This window comes from Tupaia chinensis, unplaced genomic scaffold (genome assembly GCF_000334495.1).
Source record: "Tupaia chinensis unplaced genomic scaffold, TupChi_1.0 Scaffold000341_1, whole genome shotgun sequence".
NCBI lineage: Eukaryota > Metazoa > Chordata > Mammalia > Scandentia > Tupaiidae > Tupaia > Tupaia belangeri.
Window position 1 is genome coordinate 2,888,464 of NW_006159835.1, and position 16,013 is coordinate 2,904,476.

At 39.8% G+C, this 16,013-nt stretch overlaps 1 protein-coding gene and 1 long non-coding RNA gene across 4 annotated transcripts in view; one reads left to right on the forward strand and one right to left on the reverse strand.

The window, feature by feature from the left end:
- COMMD1 (copper metabolism domain containing 1) overlaps window positions 1-16,013 on the reverse strand; it is a 250,610-nt gene that overhangs the window by 151,875 nt on the left and 82,722 nt on the right. The window lies entirely within an intron of this gene.
- Window positions 6,365-11,773, forward strand: LOC102471139 (uncharacterized). Its single transcript, XR_335111.1, has 2 exons — window positions 6,365-6,436; window positions 11,447-11,773. It is a non-coding gene; the product is annotated as an uncharacterized LOC102471139 (long non-coding RNA).

Sequence of the window (16,013 nt, forward strand, 5' to 3'; positions counted from 1 at the left end):
TTGTGCACGTGTGCCCAAAATCCCCAAGGGGAGAAATGGAGGAGATGGACTGTGGTGGGACCATTCCCTTGGGGCGAGGGGTGCTCGCTCTCTTTCTCTCTCTGTCTTTCTCCATGAGCACAAGTGCCCTCTAGCACATTTGGCGGGGTAAGGGGGGAGAAGTGGAGTGCCTTTGTTATGTGAACCACACATTTTCCTAAGATATAAATATTATGGTTCTAGACAAATTATTTAATAAAGTTGAATTGACTTTGATAGTAGTATCCCTATTCTCTAAGAAGGTCTTTGTGGGCAGCTCTGTAGTCTGGTTAAAAGAGTGTAGCCATCTGCAGGATTCGAATCGTGGTCTGAGTGACTTGAAAAGCATATGGGCATGTGTATGCATGCCCAAAATACCTACTGGATGGAGAAATAGAGAAGGGATTGTGGTGTGACCACTGACCCTCCCTGTTACTGGGTCCTTTCTACCTCTTTCTCTCTCTCTGGCAAGAGTATATATGCTCTAGCAAAAACAAACAAAAAGGCCTTTGGTATCTTTTTCATAGCTTAAGAATGAATAATATCATTATCTTTTTTTTTTTTGAGAGGTTTTTGCTATAGGGCGCGTGTGCTCACCAGAAAGAGAGAAAGCAAGAAATCACCCCCCAGGGGGGATGGTCATGCCACAATCCATACCCCTCCATTCTTCTCTTGGGATTTTGGGCATATACACACACCACCTGGAGTGATGTTCAAGCCACCAGGTCTGGGACTTGAACTGTGGTCAGCCATGTGGGATCCCAGTGCCTTAACTACCACGCTACTTGCTGGCCAATAAATATGACTATTTTTGAACCGTCCTTCCCAACTGCACCCTCCAATCTTACTCTTAGAGGTAACTGTTATCCTTGCTGTAATTTTCAGCTGTTACTTTTAGTTTCAACTGTTTCTTTATCCCTAAGAATTTTCTACTTCTTTTGATATAAAATCTATACATTGCAAAATTTACCTGTTTTAGCATATGGGTCTATGAATTCTGACAAATGCATATAATCATATAATTATCTCCACAATCAAGATATGGAACTGTAATAGCAACAGAAAATTCCCTCGGAACCCTCTGTAGTCAATCCTCTCTTCACACCACACCCTAACAGTCAGTAATCTGTTTACTACTCATACAGGTTTGCCTTTCACAAGTGTCATATAAAAGGAAATGCATAGAATGTAGCCTTTTTTCAGTATCTTCTTTTACTTAAATTCAGTATTGTTACTGAGTATTTAGTAACTAATTCCTTCTTATTCTTTGTATTCCACCAGAGGGACCCTCATAAGTTACCCACTCATCCACTGAAGGGCATTTTATTTTTTTTTTTGAGTTTTTTTTGATCTAGGGCGCATGCACTTTCCAGAAAGACAGAGACAAACAGAGACAGAAAGCGAGAAATCACCCCCCATGGGGATGGCCACGCCTCAATCCTTCTCCTCCATTCTCCTCTCAGGGTCTTAGGCACACACGCACACGCGCCCACCTTGAGTTTAAGCCACCAGGTCCAGGACTCAACTGCAGTCAACTACATGAGAGTGCAGCGACATAGCCATTATGCCAACTGCTGGTCCCCACTGAAGGGCATTTTTGCTAATTATTAAAAAGCTGCTATAGAGAGCTGGCCCCATAGCACAGTGGTTAAATGCTACGCATAGAAAGCTAGATCCCACAGAGCCAAATGCAGTTCAAATTCCAGCCCCAGAGGCTGGAAAAACCACACCGGGTGTATTTTTGTGCATGCTCATAATCCTGATGAAATGGAGAAATGGAAGAGAAAGAATTGTGGTATGACCACACCCCTTTCTCTCTGTGCCTCTGGCAGGTACACATACTCCCAACAATGAAAATAAAGCTGCTATAAATGCTTGTGTACAGGTTTTTATATGAAGATAATTTTTTACTTCATTTGGTAAATAAATACCTAAGAGTACAATTGCTGAGCCATAGAGTACGTATGTGTTTAGTTCTATAATAATAAGTTGCCAGGGGCTGACAGGTGGTGTGGTGGGCTCCCACATGGCTGACTGTGGTTTGAGTCCTGGACCTGGCAACTTGATTTCTCACGTTCACTCTCTCTCTTTCGCATTCTGTCCCTCTCTGGTCAAATTTAAATAAATAAATAAATAAATAAAATAATTCTTAAAAAAAAAAAAAAAAGCTGCCAAAATGCTTTTCAAATGTACTGTTTCTGGTCCCAGCAGTAATGTGTAAGAGTCTCAATTGCAGGGCCAGCAGGTGGTGTAGTAGTTAAGGTGCTAAACTCCCACATGGCTAACCGCAGTTTGAGTCCAGACCTGACAAATTATATACATGCGTGCCCCAAATCCTAAGAGAATAATGCAGGAGAAGGGATTGTGGCATGGCCATCCCCTCTGGGAGATGATTTCTTACTTTCTCCCTCTCTGTCTCTGCACCCTATAGCAAAAACATCTCTAAAAAAGTCTGTAAAGTCTCAACTGCAATCACATCCTTGTCCACACTTAGAATTACCAGTTTTTAAAAATCTCAGCCACTGGGCCAGATGGTGGTTTGGTAGTTAGGGTGGCTGGATCCTAGACGGCTGAGGGCAGAGTTTGTTATGAACCTGGAGGACTAAAAATATACCAGGCACATGTATATGCATGTCCAAGATCCCCAAAGGAGAATTGGAGAAGAGATAACAGTGTGATCATCCCTCATGGGGGCTGCTTTCTTGCCCACCATCTCCACACACAATTGCCCTCTAGCAAGAAAGAAAAATAAAAAAGAAAATAGGCACATTAACAGATAGGTAGTACAATTTCACTATGGTTCTAATTTGCATTCTCCTAATAATTGATGATGCTGAGTATCTTTTCATGTGCTTATCTGCCACTGATGCATCTTCATTGGTGTGATTCCTGCCTTAATCTTTGACAATTTCTTTTGTGAGTTATCGTATTCCTGAGTTACAAAAAAATTCTTCAAATGTTCTAGATATAAAGCATTTATCATATATATACACATACACATGCACACATACACACACACACACACACACACACACACACACACACACGACACACTGCCACACTGCTTTTTAGTGTCTGGCTATCTCTAAGTCCCTTAAAGGTATCTTTAAGGGAACAGAAATTCTTACTTTTTTTTTTTTAAGAAAGAATTTTGCTTGCCAGAGAGAGACAGTAAGTGAGAAATCACCCCTCAGAAGGATGGCCATGCTGCAGTCCTTTCTCTTTCAGTCTCCTCTTGGAATTTTGAGCACACACACACACATGTGCCTGGTATATTTGAAGCCACTGGGTCTGGGACTAGAACCAAGGTTGGCCATGTGGGCACCCAGTGCTGTAACCATTGTACTATCTGCTAGTCCCAGAAATTTCTAATTTTTTAAATATAATTATTTATTTTGTTTTATTTATTCATTCATTTATTTTAATTTGACCAGAGAGAGACAGAGAGAGAGGAAGAATGAGAAAGCAAGTTGCCAGGTCCAGGACTCAAACCATGGTCGGCCATGTGGGAGTGTCCAGCACCTTAACAACCATACCACCTGCTGGTCCCCAGAAATTTCTAATTTTTACAAACATATATTTCCTTTATTCATGACAGAACATGAGCATAACCACATTAAAAGAGAGAGATGGGAATCAGCAGATAGAGTAATGGTTATGTCACTGGACTCACACGTAGTAGACTACAGTTTCAAGTCTGGACCCGGTGGCTTCAAACTCATGGTAGGCATGTGTACATGTGTGCCCAAAATCCCGAGAGGAGAATGAAGGAAAAGGGATTTCAGCATGGACAGTCCCCCCCTCCCTAGGGGGGGGGTGATTTCTTGCTTTCTATTTCTTTGTCTCTCTGGTAAGTACACGTGCCCTATAGCAAAACAAACAAACAAACAAAAAGCAAAGAACTACAACAAAAAACTCTCTTGATTAGAGAAGCTATATGAAAGAATTTGTACCATAAAATAACTTGGACTTTTCTAGTCCAGCATTATAATCAGTAGAGATTGGAAAAGTGCAGCCACAACCAGAGGATTACCTTGAGGAAGACTTTGAAGAAAGGAAAAGAGACTGATCTTTGCTAGCAGATGGTATATCACAGAATATCTAGTAGGCAGGGCTAAATTGAGAAGGTTTATATGTGAACTGTGTGCTGGGTGTTTGCTTTTCAACACTTTGAGTCGCTGACATGTAAATATTTTCCCAAAAATATTTAAAACCATACTGTCTCTGTTGTTATAGAGTCATAAACAAAATTATAACAAATATTTCTAACATTATCTCTAAAATGGATTTTTTTTTAATTTTGAAAGTTGTTTATTAACTCTCAAGAACTATGGACTATAAGCAAAATATGTTTTGATATGTAAAGTAAATGTGGGAAAATGTAAAAATAAATAAATAATTTAAAAAAAAAACCTCTTAAACAAAAAAAGAGATAGATGAATACCTTCCACAGGCTCTGGACACACCGTGATTTTTTTCCTCCAGCCCTCCAGTCTGTCAGATCATGGGTCCTCCCAATCATGCCCAACATGTTTCATGCTGATGGCCAGGGAATTTGAACCACAGTCACCATGTGGGATCTGGCTTCTCTTGAGCAGCGCATTACCACTGCACTATGGAGCTAGCCCAGAAGTTTTTAATTAAAAAATAAAATCATTATTTTCTAATTTGCTATAAGTGATTACCAGAGAGAGACAGAGAGAGAGAGAGAGAGAGCAAGAGAGAGAGAAAGGGTGAAAGCAAGCCACCAGGCCCAGGACTCAAATAGTGGTCAGTCAAGTGGGAGTATAGTGCCTTAACCATCATGCCACCTGCTGCTCCCAAAATTTAATTTTAATACAGTTTTATTTATCTTTTTCTTTTATGGATTATATCTTCTGATATCATATCTAAGAATTCTTTGCCTAACTCAAGATCACAAGCATTTCTCCCTATTTTCTTCCTTTGCTCTGCAAAAGGCACTGTTTAAAGAATAAGAGAAGCTAGAAATTTAAAGAAAATACCTGGGAGATAGGCCAGCCCTGCAGCACAGTGGTTAGGCACAGTGCATAGGGAGTCGAGTACCATAGAGCTAACCATGGTTTGAATCCTGGCCCTGGCAGTTTAAACAACATGTTGGACATGTATGCATATATGCCCCACATTCTGATGGGGGGGGAAGAGAGGAAAAAGGTTTGCAGTATGACCACATCACATGAAGTGGTGTTTTCTCTCTCTGCTGAGCACATGTGTCTCTTGGCAATTAAATATATATTTATCTGGGAGGTTTTATCATCTATTTTGAATCAATTTTTGTATGTGGTTCAAGGTATGGCTTATGTTCTTTTTTCCCCCTCAACACGATGCCTGTCTAATTGTTCCAGTCCCACTTGAAAAGACTACCCTGTCTCCACTGAGTCATCTTTGCTGAAAATCAACTACCATGTATCTGGGTGTCTAATTTTAAACTCTACATTCTATTATATTGACCTATGCGTTTATCCTTTCTCAATTAACTGGGATGACAAACTGAATGACTTTGGAGGTGACACTGTGATCAGCATGTTTCATCATTCACTGGAATTTGAGAAGGTACTGGGTATACTATACATCGGAAATGGAACTAAGAATTCACAGAAATCAATTATAGTACAAGTGCTATCATTAGTGACCTTGTTGGGACTCTGAACATGATATCCTAAAATATGGCATCTTGACATACTGTGTACTTTAGGCTGAAGGAAATTAAGAAAAGCTTAGAAGCAAAAAGGTCTCTTTGACCTTTCTTGAAAAGCCTCATGTGACAGGTGTCCTGTCTTACATCCAGAGGAAAGCAATGTCACACAGAAATGTCAAGAAGAATTTGAACAAATAGGGCTTCTTAAACAGGCCCCCCAGTTTAATATCACTGGGTCATATTCCAATTATACTTCTATACAACTGTCCTTTGGGGGCAGCAGGTGGTGTGGGGGTTAAGACATATGAATCTCACATGGGCAACTCCACAGTTCAAGTACTAGACCTGGAGGCTTGAAAATCATGCCAGGCTCATGTGCATGCAGGCCCAAAATCCTGAGAGGAGAATGGAGAAAGGGTTACAGCATAGCCATTCCCCCCCGGGGTGTGATTTCTCAATTTTCCCTCTCTCTCTGACTCTCTCTGGACAGCCCAGGCACCTTATAACAAATACCAAAAAACAAAACAAAACAAAACAAATACACTAAGAATTGTCCTTTCTTCATCAAATCTGAGTCAAAAGTAAGTTTTCCTTGGGTCTTTGGGTCTTTATTACTAAAGGCTCCTATGTTACACAAGACTTACATGAAATAAATCTATATTATTTTCTCGTTTATCTGTCTTTTGTAATAGGAGTGTCAGCCATGAACCTTACAGTGGGTGAGGAAGGAGCCTTTTTTTCTTCCCTACAACCTGAAATCATGTAAGTTCATGGGTCTCGGGAAAATGATATGTAGCAACACAGAACTATACAAAGTAAAGTAAGAAAACACATAAGAAAATGCCATGGATGAACTACACAAAATAGAAGATTTATCCTGATTTTTCATTTCGGAGACTAATTTTAATACTCATGAAGATCAAGTTCTACCCTTTTCTCCACATCCAATATTGAAACTCAAACCTAGGACTTTAGCAATAACAGCCCAGCAAATCTGTACAGATTTGATCTTGATTTGCATCCCTGATCAGTCATTACAGAAGTGAAGCAGCTGTAGTCAAAATTTCCCCTTATTGTCCCCTGGGAGTTCAGGGATTTTCATAATAACTTTCATGTAGATATTCTACCCTCTTGCCCCTCAGTCGCTAGTATAAGTATTTAAATGCTAAACAAAGATAGTCTTAGAGTACCTTAGTTTAAAAAAAGGGGGGGGGGTGGAATGGGAATTTTCTATAGGTCATCTCAGCAAATAACTGAGATTAGAAATAAGTAATTCAAGAATCCAGCTATCTGCTCTCCAATTTTATCTTTCAAAAGAAATGAGGACAAATATCCCCAGTGAATTCAAATTAAGCCTGAGTAATGTTGATTTCACTGCCTAAAAGCAGCCAAATTGAGGGGGAAATTCTGAATGTACTTCCAGGGTGGTAAATGGAAAGACTCAACCACCACATGTGGGTCTGTCACATACCCCTTGCACTAGGGCTAAGTGCTTACCTTTTATTTCTTATCTTTTCTATTTCCTTTCACAAGCTCTTATAATTCTAATTTAATTCTAATTTTTAATTAAACTTGCATAACAAAATTCAAATAATCAGAAAGAGCTTCCCAGTAAGTGGTTCCTTCTCTTCCAAGAAATATAAAATAGTCTGTATTTTTGCCTTGAAGTATAATGTATCAAAAATGTTACCCAGAAGACTCTAATTAAAAACAAATTAACAATTATAATAAACATCATACCCTCTTTAAATGATAAAGAGTTTCTAAAATGAAAGTAACAATTATGGGCCAGCACTGCAGTATGGTGGTTGAGGCACTGGACTCCCACATGGCTGACCACAGTTCGAGTCCTGGACCTGGCAATTTACCTTTTCACTTCTCTCTCTCGGGAGTGCATGTGCCCTATAGCAAATTAAAAAACAGTAATAATAAAATTAGATAATAATTTTTAAAGAATTATTTATTGGGGCCAACAGGTGGCATGGTGGCTAGAAGTGCTGGACTCCCACTTGGGTGACCACAGTTTGAGTCCCGGACCTGGCGACTTGCTTTCTCACTTTCTCTCTCTCTCACTCTGTACCTCTCTGGTCAAATTAAAATAAATAAATAAATAAAAGTTGAATAAAATGATTCTTAAAAAAAAAAAAAGAGAATTATTTATTTATTTAATTCCATTTGTTATTATTATTATTTTTTAATTTGACCAGACAGAGACAGAGACAGAGAGAAAAGGAAAATGAAAGGAAAATGAGAAACAACCCCGCCAAGTTCAGGACTTGAACTGCAGTTGGCCATGTGGGAATCCAGTACCTTTAACCATCATATCACCTGTCAACCCCTAAATAAATAATTCTTAAAAAAAAAAAAAAGTAACAATTACATTTCAGTTTCCTTAAAATAAGTACATACAAAAATTCACTACTTCTCTGGGTCATGGCAGCCTAGATTAATAATTAGTTTTTATTAATATATTTTTAATCTCTCCAACCTATCAACAGAATTTCAAACTTCAACACCCACTTATCAGGTAAAAAAAAAAAAGTATATATTTTGGGACTGGACAGAGACACAGTTACAACACAATACTCGACAAGGCTGTGGGAAGGTTCCAGGGTCACACCCAGAGACTTCCCTGAGCACGCTCTGTACGTGTCTATGATCTGGGCTGGCTGAAGCTAGGGTTGAACGGTAGCATCCAACACCTGCTAGAGGTGCCTGTCTCTCACTCTTCTCTCTCATCTTTCATGGTCTCTCTTCCTCGTGGAAGAAGGAAATACATAAGCTTAAACACATGTACACACACACACACACACACACACACACACACAGAATAGAATGTATTTTTACAATGACAAATACTGATACAAAAAGGCTGACTGTGTTCCTATGAATTATATATTTACATCCATCATGCACAGTAACTTTAGCAATACTGAATTAACATAACTGGAGACTTTAATTTTTGAGAACATGGTTGACAAAATATCCTAAAAAGAATCTCTTAAGAGACATTTAAAAATACTGGATGGCAGGACTAGCAGTTGACATAATGGCTATGTCGCTGGGCTCTCATGTAGTTTGACTGTGGTTCAAGTCCCAGACTCAGTGGCTTCAACTCATGCTGGCGTGAGCCCAAGATCCCGAGGGAAAAATGGATTGCAGCATGGCCATCCCTTCTGGGCGGGAGGATTTCTTGTTTTCTGTCTATCTTTCTCTTTTTGGCAAGCACATGCGCCCTATAGCAAAAACCTCTCCAAAAAAAAAAAAAAAAGTCGGATGGGTCAGCAGGTGGTGTGATGGGTAGGGTGCTGGACTCCATATGACCAATTGTGGTTCAAGTCCCAGACCTGGGAGCTTGTTTTTTCACTTTTCTCCTCTCTCTCTGTCTCTAATAACTATAGTAAGTTAAAAAATAGTAATAATGGGACCATGGTGAAATGGTTATGTTGCTAGACTCCCACGTAGTCAACTACTCCCACGTAGTCAACCGATGGTGAAATGGTTATGTTGCTAGACTCCCACATAGTCAACCGTGGTTTAAGTCCCAGACCCAGTGGCTTAAAACTAATGCTGGGTACATGTTCATCCATGCCCAAAATCCTAAGAGGAGACTGGAGGAGAAGGGATTGTGGTGTGACCATCTCCCCTAGGGGGTGATTTCTTGCTTTCTGTTTCTGTCTCTCCAGCAAGCACATGTGCCCTATACCAAAAATTTCTCTCTCTCAAAAAAAGTAATAATGATAAATAAAATAGATAATACGTTTAAAATGTTAGATAAATAGAACATGCATCATTTTAAATAAATGGTGAATTTCACAAAATAGCAAAAAGGCCAAGAACCAAGAGGGGGTTGAAAAATCAGTGGAGTTAACTGATCACATACGACAGAAGGCAAAGCCTGAGGCCCATACAAGGCAGAGAGGAAACAGATTTCCTGTATAAAGCTGCAACCTTCAGAGAGCTTTCTCCTCGGCAAAAGGGTGAATAAGTAAAAAATCCATGGCACAAAGAGATTAGATGAGCTCTCAATGCAATTATAAACACATGAAAAAAGCTAAAAGCTATCATGAATGAAAATAAGCAGAAAAATGACAGAATTTACATCTTCAAGAACGTCACAAAAATGTATTTTCAGATACCGAATCTTGACAAACAATATATTTTTAAATGACCACACAGATTTGAAAAGAGTCAGAATTCCTAGAAATGCAAATAAAATCACTAAATTCAAGTGGCTGTTTTAGTCCTTAAAAAAAATGCTATAAATGTCCACACTGATGTCACCGTTTACATAAAAGAGATAATTAAGTTATTTCGTATATAGAAAATTGTAAATTATAAATCATGCAGGCTAAATCTGTTACCCAAAAGTATTCAGAGTAATTAATGTAGCAGCCTGACTTTTTAAGGGATGCAGTCACATGTGTTAGAACTTGATCATTTGAGTGTAAGAAAAGTTGTCTTGGGCACAATGGAAATGCACTGTCAAGAAAAGACAGATCCTGTGCAGTGGCTGTGACTCTAATTCTCGACCAGGTCAGCCTGAAACATACCAGGCACTTGTGAGACTGTCCAAGGTCTGATGGGTGGGAGGGCTGGAAGGCTTGAAGGGGATCACCATGGGAACAGAGCCTTTGGAGGGTGTTCCTCTCTCTTGCTCATCCTCATGGGCTCTAGCATAAACAAAGGAAATGTAGTATGTTAAAACAAACAAAAACTCTTGTTCACTCAATCGTTTAAGGAATATTTTTTGAGCCCTTCTATGTACTAGGCAGACATAAAAATAAGAGTTATCATCTGTCAGTACTAAATTGAGAAGTGATACCTGGCTTATGGTTGTGAAAGAAAAAATGTGATTTTTATATCAAGCTTTGAATAGGTTAAATGACCCAGAAATACGCCCAAAAGCCAAGCATGGTGACATGTACCTCTAACTCCAGCTTCTCAGGAGGTTGAAACGAGAGAATCACAAATTCAAGGGCAGCCTAGAAAACATACCAAGAACCTATCTCTAAGAAATAAAATAAAGTTGCCACATTCTGGCAATCAGAATATTTGTGCAGCTAGTTATGTTTTTATTTTTTTATCTGTTTAATGCTGACATTGCTTGCTTTATTTCATAGAGACTATGAGGACAACACAAAAACAGATGTGACTGGCCTTTAAATGTGCTATATAGATACAAGGTATTGGTGAAATGTTTTAAAAAGGAAGGAAAGAAACACATTTATCTGATTTGCTCTATACGTGTTGATCCACGTAACATTATGTATGAAGGAAAAATCTTAATGGACAGCAGTAGAGACAATTCTCCGTAAGTCTCTCACTTTTGTGTAAATTTTGTGAACAGAAATGTGGACTGCTTTTCTTCCAAACTAACTTTTTGTTGTTGTTGTTTTGAGAGGTTTTTGCTATACGGCGCGTGCGCTCGTCAGACAGACAGAGAGAGACAGAGAGACAGAAAGCAGGAAATCACTCCCTGGGGGGATGGCCACGCCACAATCCCCTCTCCTCCATTCTCCTCTCGGGATCCTGGGCATGCACGCACACGCGCCCGGCGTGAGTTTAAGCCACCGGGTTTGGGACTCGAACCGTGGTCAACCACGTGGGAGTCCAGCAACATAGCCATTATGCTAACTGCTGGTCCCCAAACTAACTTTTAAAAAATGGTGGCATAGTGAAAAGCCTTGGAAGGCAGAAAATGTGTCACTCTGTGGAGCAGAGGTCAAGTCTGCTTACTGTCTAGTATAATAATTTCTCTGGCCTTTCCAGCAGTGATGACCTCCACACTAGAACATGCCACTCACCAAGGAGCTCCATCCCTCTCCAGAAGAGAAGGAAACACAAGAAAAAGCGCCTGGTGCAGAGCCCAAATTCCTACTTCATGGATGTGACGTGCCCAGGATGCTGTAAAATCACCAGTCTTTAGCCAGGCACGAATGGTAGTTCTGTGCGTTGGCTGCTCCACTGTCCTCTGCCAGCCTACAGGAGGAAAAGCGAGGCTTACAGAGGATGTTCCTTCAGGACAAAGCAGCACTAAAAGCATCCTGACTCAAGATGAGTGGGAAACCAGCCCAATAAACACATTTTGGATAAAAACTTTTTAAGAATTCTCTGTAATGTACCCAATTTCACGTTTAGGTGTCACCTGGACCTCTTTGCACCAGTCTGATGGAACTGGCAAATGAACATTCTGGTTCACCAGCTGACATTCTGGCTACTGCTATTACCGTGACTGATAACTGACCTGGAATCTCATGACTTCTTCTAGCATCCATGAAACCAGAGCAAACTAACTTGTTGGCTTGGAAGTAGTATAAAATCTCAGACCCTTCATAGTTCTTGAGAAATAAGAACCACAGCAATCCATCTTTATTTATAATTGGTACAGCACTCTGAGTAAATGGGAATGCTCTGCTACGAGGTCACTAACTCTGAAACAACCCAACATTAAAATCACAGTAACTAGTTTATTCAAATGTCTGTATTCTTGGGCTGGCCTCACAACACAGCAGTTAAGCACTGTGCATAGGGAGTCAAATCCCACATGACCACCTGGATACAAATGCCAGCCCCGGCACCTTGAAAAACACACCAGATGCATGTGTACACATGCCCTAAATCCTGATGGGATGGAGAAATGGAGGAAAGATTGTGGAAGGTCCACGCCCCATTTGGGGTTGCTTTCCCCCTCTTTCTGTCTCATGCATTTGTCCTATGACATTTTAAAAAATAGATTAATTTAAAAAATCAAACCCTGTGTTTTTTGCTCCCAGGTGGTCTTTAGTGGCCTTCCAACTATGACCTGCCAGAGCTGTTGTTCAGCCGGGCTGACCCAACAGTTACAGTTTTACCACAAAAATAATTAAAACTTCAATTCTTCATCTCTGGTTTTCCTTCATTCTTTTGAAGAAAATGTTTTCTTTTTTTTTTTTTTTTTTTGGAGAGGTTTTTGCCATAGGGCGCATGTGCTTGCCAGACAGACAGAGACAGAGAGACAGAAAGTGAGAAATCACCCCCCCCCAAGGGGGGATGGCCACGCCGCAATACCTTCTCCTCCATTCTCCTCTCAGGATCTTGGGCACGCATGCACATGCGCCCGGTGTGAGTTTTAAGCCACTGGGTCTGGGATGCAAACCATGGTCAACTACATGGGAGTCCAGCGACATAGCCATTATGCTAACTGCTAGTCTTGTGAAGAAAATGTTTTTTATAAAGCTGTATGCAATTAATATCAGTATTTTTTTTCTTTTTTTAAAATTTTTTTTTTTGGAGAGGTTTTTTTTGCTATAGGGCGCGTGCACTCGCCAGACAGACAGAGAGAGGCAGAGACAAAAAGCGAGAAATCCCCCCCCAGGGGGGGATGGTCACGCCACAATCCCTTCTCCTCCATTCTCCTCTCAGGATCTTGGGCACGCACACACACACGCCCTGCATGAGTTTTAAGCCACCAGGTCTGGGACATGAACCACAGTCGACTACGTGGGAGTCTAGCAACATAGCCATTATGCTAACTGCTGGTTCCAAATATCAGTATTTGAAACATCTTTGAGTCCACATAATGAGTTTTAAGAATAGGAAAAAAAAACAGCACAACAAAAAAGCAAAAGCTAAGTGTAAGGAAACAGGAAAACATGGAGTTTGTTAGGTTCTAAGTCACTGTACTATCGAGAGAGTCTTCCTCATAAGCAGATGTCACTAGACACCAGAAGATCTAGGAGATCTGTACAAGTACATGCTTGCTACTATAGGAAAAACAAAGTGCTCAATTAGAGTAACACTATTACCCAGGGATGGTCCAGGTGTGAAGTGTTTAATAGTTTCATTGTTATTCAACAACAGCTGGCTAAACATGTGTGCCTTTGTGGCTTGTTGCTCTGCATCTTGTAAGAGTACAGTGGGTGGGCAACGCATTATTTTATCACTAGATGACAACGAAGTACAAGCAGCAGATGTGTTGTTGGCAGAAACCTACCAGGACGTCTGAATACTTTAACAGGTCTCATAGGCTCCACAGGCAGAAATCAAAAATCAAACTGCAATATTTTTTCTATTAACCTTTGCTAAGAATCAAGTGGTTTAGGTTTAAAACTCAGTTAATAATATAGATATATGGGGCCAGATGGTGGTGCAGCCAAAAAAAAAAAAAAAGAGAGAGACATTCTGTGAGGCTGACTCACATGGGAAGGTTCTGGAGATTCCCCAGAGCACACTGAGAAAACCTGGAGTGAATGAAGCTGAGGGTGGACCCTGGCATCAAGGCCCTGTTGAGGGTGCTGTATCTCTCTCCTCACTCATGAAGAAATAAATAAACTTTTAAAATATAAAGATAAATTTTACAATTATTGGGGCCAACAGGTGGCATTGTGGTTAAAGGTGTTCAACTTCCACATGGCCGACTATAGTTTGAGTCCCAGATCTGGTGGCTTGCTTTTTCACTTTCCCTCTCTCTCTCACACTCTGTTCTTCTCTAATCAAATTAAAATAAGTCAATAAAGTTAAATAATTCTTTTAAAAAATTAAATAAGTAATTATTTAAAAACAAATGATACATTTTACTATTATTAAAATGTGTATTTATGTACATTTTGCAAAGGTGAGACTATAAGTACCTATCATATCCTGCTTTTTTTCTTCACAGAATTGTGTCTACTTTCCATTAAGTACAAGTTTTTATTTTTCACTGAGCTGAGTTTTTGTTTCTTATTCTCACAACACAAATTGTATAAATTGAAAACAATGTTTCAAAATTGTTGCATTTAACATTTAAAAAAAATGAAAATGATGAGCAAGTCAGCTGTGGTGGTGGTTAAGTTAGCTGGACTCCACATGGCTAACAGTGTGGTTTGAATCCTGGTGCACCACCTGCCGGCCTCATGACAACACATTTCTGAACAGATTATTTAACTGATAATAAAGCTAAAAGGTAAAATAATAAAAAATAAAAAATCCCAGGCATGCCTGCTCAAAATTCTGACAGAATTGGGGGCAGGCCGGGGGCGTAGTGGTTATGGATGCTGGACTCCCACATGGCTGACTGTGGTTCAAGTCCCAGACCTGGTAGCTGTTTTCTCGCTTTCTCCTCCCACCCCCTCTCTGTCCCTTCTCTGGTCAAATTAAAAAATGAAATGAATGAATAAATTAATAAAGTTAAATTTTTAAAAATTCTGACAGAATGGACAAATGAAGAAGAGATAGAGTGTGATCATACCCCTTTGGGAAGATGCTTTCTCCCACTCTTTGTCTCTCTGAAAAGCACACATACATACACTGGCAACTAAAAAAAAAAAAGTGTGCAGAGCATTAAAAGTTACTAATTAGAGTCAGTAGGTTGTGTGGAGGTTAAGGCCTTGAAAAATACATGGCTGACTGTGTGATTTGAGTTCTTTTTTTTTTTTTTGGAGAGGTTTTTGCTATAGGGAGCATGCGCTCGCCAGAAAGAGAGAGACAGAGAGACAGAAAGCAAGAAATCACCCCCAGGGGGGATGGCCATGCCGCAATCCCTTCTCCTCCATTCTCCTCCCGGGATCTTGGGCACACATGCACATGCACTGAGCATGAGTTTTAAGCCACCAGGTCTGGGACTTGAACTGCGGTCCAATACATGGGAGTCCAGCGACATAGCCATCACGCTAACTGCTGGTCCCTGATTTCAGTTCTTGACCCAGTGGTTTGAAACTCAAAATCCCAGAAGGAGAAGGAACTGCAGTGTGGCTATCCCCCGGGGGAGTGATTTTTTTCTTTCCCTCTCACTGTCTCTCTAGTGTATGCATGTGCCTTATGGCAAAAACCTTTAAAAAAATAAAATAAAATAAAAAAGAAAGAAAGAAATAGAAGAAAAGAAAAACACACAAGGCAAATGTGTGTATGTGCCCAAAATCCTGAGAATGGAGGAGAAAAGACTGCAGTGTGGCCATCCCCCCTAGGGGTGACTTCATACTCTCCCTGTCTCTGTCTCTCCAGTAAGCACACAAGCCCTATGGCAAAAATCTTTAAAAAAAAAAAAAAAAAAAAAAGATTTGAGAATTAATATTGTTTCTCGCATCCATTGGAAATGAAAGGTAGAAGCATCATCCCATTTTTTTTTCCATTGCATGAAGTCTTGTACACAAAAATTTGACACTAAAAATAAATGAATAAGTCAAGACAAAGGTGATGTGGTCTAAAATATGAGGGGAGGGTCTTCAAAAAGTTCATTAAAATACATATTATTAAAAAAACTAACAAATTTCAAAAATTATTTGTATCAAAATAAATTCATAATCCAATTCCATTTCCCATGGACTTTATGCAGCACCCTTGTACAGGGGCAAATTACTTCCCATTAGCTGGTCTTGAT